This window comes from Mus pahari, unplaced genomic scaffold, assembly GCF_900095145.1.
Source record: "Mus pahari unplaced genomic scaffold, PAHARI_EIJ_v1.1 scaffold_7660_1, whole genome shotgun sequence".
In the NCBI taxonomy this organism is placed as follows: Eukaryota; Metazoa; Chordata; class Mammalia; order Rodentia; family Muridae; genus Mus; species Mus pahari.
Genome location: NW_018393956.1, coordinates 52,764 through 58,946, shown reverse-complemented (window position 1 = coordinate 58,946; position 6,183 = coordinate 52,764).

Below are 6,183 nucleotides of genomic sequence, written 5' to 3'. Positions count from 1 at the left end.
ATGGTTATGAGCCACCATGTGGTTGCTGGGATTTGAACTCCAGACCTTCGGAAGAGCAGTCGGGTGCTCTTACCCACTGAGCCATCTCACCAGCCCCTAAAAATTAAATTTTTTAAGAGTTGAAATTGTTTTAACTTTTTCCTTTGGAAAATTATAAAATTAATTAGAATATAAAATTTGTAATATAAAGAATGAAACTAAAAACAAAAATACAAAAGTTATTTCTTCATAAAGTTCCTCAAAGTAAGTCCCTCTGATTAATTTGACAAAAGAGGATATAGCCAGGTGTGATGTTGCATGCTTTTAATCCCAGTACTCAGGAGGCAGAAACTGGAGGATTACAAATTCTAGACAAGCCAGGGCTACACAGAAACGTCTAATTCAGCCTGGATTATGTCTTCAAAGCAAGGAGAAAGAGAAAGAACTTTAGGAGAAGGAGTTGGAAGAAGAATTAAGACTTACTATGTATCATGGATTCAAGTTTAACTTTTTTTTAAATTTATCAATGTTTAATATTACCTCGAGTAAATGGCCACAAATAGTATTGTTTATCCGGCAGAGATAAACAAGTAAAGATATATAAGAATGAATAAATAAATACACATGATATGAGTCTTATTTCTTCTTTCTAAAAGTACATAAGTTCCTAGGATAGTTAATATTGATGATCAACTTGGCAGTATCTAGAATCCAAGTCCCTGGGCATGTCTGTGATAGTTTTTTTTTGTTGTTGTTTGTCTGTTTTTGTTGTTCTTTTTTTTTTTTTTTAAGAGAAATGAGACAAAAACTTTTATTATTTTTAAAAATACACTCATGGTCTGTGTGCTTTTGTTCCTTTTAGTGCCACTAAGAATTTTTTTTTAACATTTTTTTATTAGACATCTTCTTCATTTACAATTCAAATGCTATCCCAAAAGTCCCTTATACCCTCCCCGCCCCCGCTCTCCAACCCATCCACTCCTGCTTGCTGACTCTGGTATTCCCCTGTATTGGGGCATATAATCTTTGCAAGACCAAGGGCCTCTCCTCCCAATGATGGCCGACTAGGCCATCTTCTGCTACATATGCAGCTAGAGACATGAGCTCAGGGAACACTGGTTAGTTCATATTGCTGTTTCTCCTATAGGGTTACAGACCCCTTCAGCTCCTTGGGTACTTTCTATAGCTCCTCCTTTGGGGTCCATGTGTCCCATCCAATAGATGATTCTGAGCCTCCACTTCTGTATTTGCCAGGCACTGGCATAGCCTCACTAGAACCAGCTATATCAGTGTCCTGTCGGCAAAATCTTGCTGGCATATGCAATTGTGTCTGCATTCGGCAGTTGATTATGGTATGTATTCCCGAATGGGGCAGTTTCAACAAATGGTGCTGGCTTAACTGGCAGTTATCATATAGAAGAATGCAAATTGATACATTCTTATCTCCTTGTACTAAGCTCAAGTCTAAGTGGATCAAGGAACTTCATATAAAACCAGAGACACTAAAATTTATACAGGAGAAAGTGGGGAAAAGCCTCGAAGATATGGGCACAGGGGAAAAATTCTTGAACAGAACACCAATGGCTTGTGCTGTAAGATCAAGAATCGACAAATGGGACCTCATAAAATTGCAAAGCTTCTGTAAGGCAAAAGACATTGTCAATAGGACAAAAAAGGGGTCTGGAGAGGTGGCTCAGTGGTTAAGAGCACCAACTGCTCTTCCAAAGGTCCTGAGTTCAAATCCCAGCAACCACATGGTGGCTCACAATCATCTGTAATGAGATCTGACACCCTCTTCTGGTGCATCTGAAGACAGCTACAGTGTACTTAGATATAATAATAATAAATAAAAATCTTAAAAAAAAATAAGACAAAAAGGCCACCAACTGATTGGGAAAGGATTTTTACCAATCCTAAAACCAATAGGGGACTAATATCCAATATATACAAAGAACTCAAGAAGCTGGACTCCAGAATATCAAATATCCCCATTAAAAATGGGGTACAGAGCTAAATAAAGAATTCTCAACTGAGGAATACCGAATGGCTGAGAAACACCTGAAAAAATGCTCAACATCCTTAATCATCAGGGAAATGCAAATCAAAACGACCCTGAGATTCCACCTCACACCAGTCAGAATGGCTAAGATCAAAAATTCAGGTGACATCAGATGCTACCAGAGGATCCAGAAATACCTCTCCTTGGCATATATCCAGAAGATGTTCCAACTGGTAATAAGAACACATGCTCCACTAAGCTGGAAAGAACCCAGATGTCCCTCAACAGAGGAATGGATACAGTAAATGTGGTACATTTACACAATGGAGTACTTCTCAGCAATTAAAAACAATGAATTCATGAAATTCTTAGGCAAATTGATGGATCTGGAACATATTATCCTGAGTGAGGTAACCCAATCACAAAAGAACTCACATGATATGCAGTCACTGATAAGTGGATATTAGCCGAGAAACTTAGAATACTTAAGATACAATTTGCAAAACACATGAAACTCAAGAAGGAATATCCACACCAAAGTGTGGATACTTCGTCCCTCCTTAGAATGGGGAACAAAATAAGACAGTTTAACTTTTTAATCCTTGAAGAATTGATGATTTCAATTCTAATCTATGATAAAAGGGAAGATCTTCAACTTATTGTAATAAAAATGTTTATTACAAAAAACAGACAGACATAGAATAAAGGAAGGAAACTGCTAAAATCTCCCATTTTATTTTGTGTCTTAAATGACTCCAAACATCTTATGTGCTGAAGCCTTGACTCCCAGTGCTGTAGCATTGAGAAGTAGGGCATTTGGAGATGATTGGATAATAAGGATTCTGGTACTACTTCTTTCTGCTAGGCCCTACTTGATAAATGTTTTTGACACCTCCTAGTAATGCCACAGTCTGGAGAAAAAGCTTCCAACAGATGGTTCTCTGAGAAACAGTTAAGGTATAAAATATAGCAAATAATTTTATAGTATCATGTTTATATTGAAGTCTAATCTATTCTCAACTGATTTTGTGTGTGAATATCTAGTTTTACCATTTATTAAAGATATTATTTTGTCAGTAGAATTGACATGAAGGAGCCTCAGCCTTCAGAGGTGAACACAAGTGATGAAATAAAATGGGAGTTAAATACCTATACCTGTATTTCAACCATTTGGAATTCCAAGCCTGCTCCACTTATTCCCCTTGGTAACATTTGTGCTACATAATTTCTTTTAAATTTTGATATATCTATGTAAAAACATATAAATTTATATTAAAGAAGTAAATAGAGTGAGAAATTTCTCTTTAATCAGCTCATACATATTTCACTCATATTTGGTGCAAAGATACTCAACTTTTTAAATAAAAACATGAAAATTCACATTTAGGACATGTTTTTCCATCACAGAGTCTTCCATTATTTTCCCCTATGTTTATTAATCACCTGGTACGTTCAGGTACTGTGCTGAACGGTAGAATCACAATATAAACGAGGAACTTGACTCTGTTTTCAAGGAGCACTAAGTATTGCTAGATATATCACCAAAGAATGGCATTGAAATAGCTAAATTAAGCTGGGATACTATAAAAGGCATGTTGGTTAATTTCATAAAATTGTTGATTATGAGATTAAAAGATAAGTTAAATTGAATCATTGGTTGAGGGTTGGCAGAATATTACTGGAGCAAAACTGTAAGCATGATTATGTATGAATTTTTTGAACTAAGCCTCATATGGTTCAGATAATTATAGGCAGCAGAAAGGGTTTGTCACAAGTATTACAAAAATAAACTTGTTTTCCATGTTAAAATTGCATAAATCCCTTGTTTCAAATCTTCCATAACACCTGTGTTTTGAAATCTAGCACGCGATTGGAACAAAACCGCCTGATCTATTTGGCCTATCATACAGGTTATGCTATCTGAGATATGCCTGGGAATGAGCATGGTGTGCGTGGGAGGACTGAGGTCTTGGGCACTCAGCAGGCTATGCAACTAAGACTGGGTCTGAAGATTTGGAATGGTATGAGCAGGCAAGGTTCCATGGATTCATGAGGCTGGGCCAGAACACAGGATATGTGTCCTGGGTTAGGTCTGGAGATCAGTCATGATAAACGTTGGCTAGGGTTAGGCAGACTGCCCAAACTAGTCTGATACCCAGGATATATACCTAGAGCTAAGCCTTGTGGTTGGATATGGCACTTTGGCATGCTAGGGTCAGGCAGACTCCCCAGACTGCACACAAGATGTGCCAACCAGGTTATGCCTGGGAATTGAGTGGGGCACAGACAGTCTAGAGTACAGGGAACTCACCAGACTGAACTAGTTCATATGATATGTGACCCAGGCTATGTCTGGAGGTCGAATATGGCCTCATTGAAGTTTTTTTAATGTTGTTTTTAGTTTTCAGTTCTAAAGCTTCCATTTGTTTTTTTATCTGTATATTGTATTTTGTTTTTGTCGATAGTTTCTATCTTAACCTTTATTCATGAGTATTTATTGTTGCTCAGTAAATACTTTTTTGAGTCAGTGCAGAAGATCCTTCTTATAATTCCAGCAGTCAGGAGGCTAAGAACTATATAGTGAGTTTCAGACTAGGCCGTGTTATAGTAAGACCCTATCTGAAAAGGCCCCAAAATTTTACTGACAGTTACTTTCTTCTCTTTGTCATACCTTTCATGATATATGTCATTTTATGATCAGCCTATATTGAATGTCTATTTCTGTGCGAATTAAGATTTGTGTGTGTGTTTCTTTTTGTGCTAAAATAAGTTTGGAATGTGTTATGTACATTTTGACTATTACTTTTTGATACTCTTATCTTTAGATAAATGTTATGGAGAATGTTTAGTAATCAGAGATTTTGTTGTGCTTGGGGTTGGACCCACCCATACACAAGTAGCAGAAGTTATCACTGATCTGAATTCATGAACAGTTAGCTTCTCTAGTATTGTCCAGATTCCTAGGTACATACTGCCCAGTTCTATGATTGAGTCACACCAATTGTCACAATGTTGATAAAATAGAAAATTTAAAGAAAAACAGCTTTTTGGTGTCTTTGCTTTCATAGAGCCATAGCTCTCTTTTCTTTGAAAAGTTTATTTTCAAAACTTTTCTTTTTCAGATATTTGACATTTGGAAAATAATGTTTAAATATTATCTATGCCTTACTTCATTCAACAATATTGGTCAAAGTTTTATCATTTCAAAATTATTTATTTAATTGACAAATAATAATTGCACATTTTATGTAGCACAATGTATGTTTAATGTATGCATACATATATTATTGAAATGGTAAATCAAGTTAATTTACCCTTCTTTACCTCACCACAGTTTTTTCTTGTACTGAGAATTGAACCTAGGGCCTCATGTTGACTGGGCAAATGCTCTATCACTGCTATATCCCTAGCCATATTACTCTTTTTGAGGTGAAAATGCTTAAAATTAATTCTTTTGGCTAGTTAAGAAAAGGAAGTAATTGCTGTGCTCTTGCTGACAGATTATAGAACATCCATGTCATATACCATAGTGGTTAAGAGTTCAAACTATGGTTTCAAACTGTGTGAGTTTGAAAAAAGGACAAAGCTTTCTAATGTTTGTATATGACCTTGATAAGATATAGCTCCTTTCTATACTTCAGTTTTCTTACCTGTAAAACAATGATTAAAATGCCACTGTCTTTGTTAGGGTTTTACTGCTGTGAACAGACACCATGACCAAGGCAAGTCTTATAAAAAAAAAAAACATTTAATTGGGGCTGGCTTACAGGTTCAGAGGTTCAGTCCCTTATCATCAAGGTGGGAGCATGGCAGCATCCAGGCAGGCATGATGCAGGCAGAGCTGAGAGTTCTACATCTTCATCCAAAGGCTGCTAGTGGAAAACTGGCTTCCAGGCAACTAGGATGAGGGTCTTAAGCCCACACCCGCAATGACACACCTACTCCAATCAGGTCACACCTATTCCAACAAGGCTACACCTCCAAATGGTGCCACTCCCTGGTCCAAGAATATACAAATCATGACAACCACCTATCTTATATAATTGTTAAAATGATTTAAAATAAGGTCGCAAAAATAAACTACTGCATTTAAATAAGCAAGGCATGTAAGATTTTCAGAATGGTGCATAGCACATAAATAAATGCTAAAAAATACTAGCTAGTAGTACAATGGATGGTGGTAATGATAATGACGACAGATATTT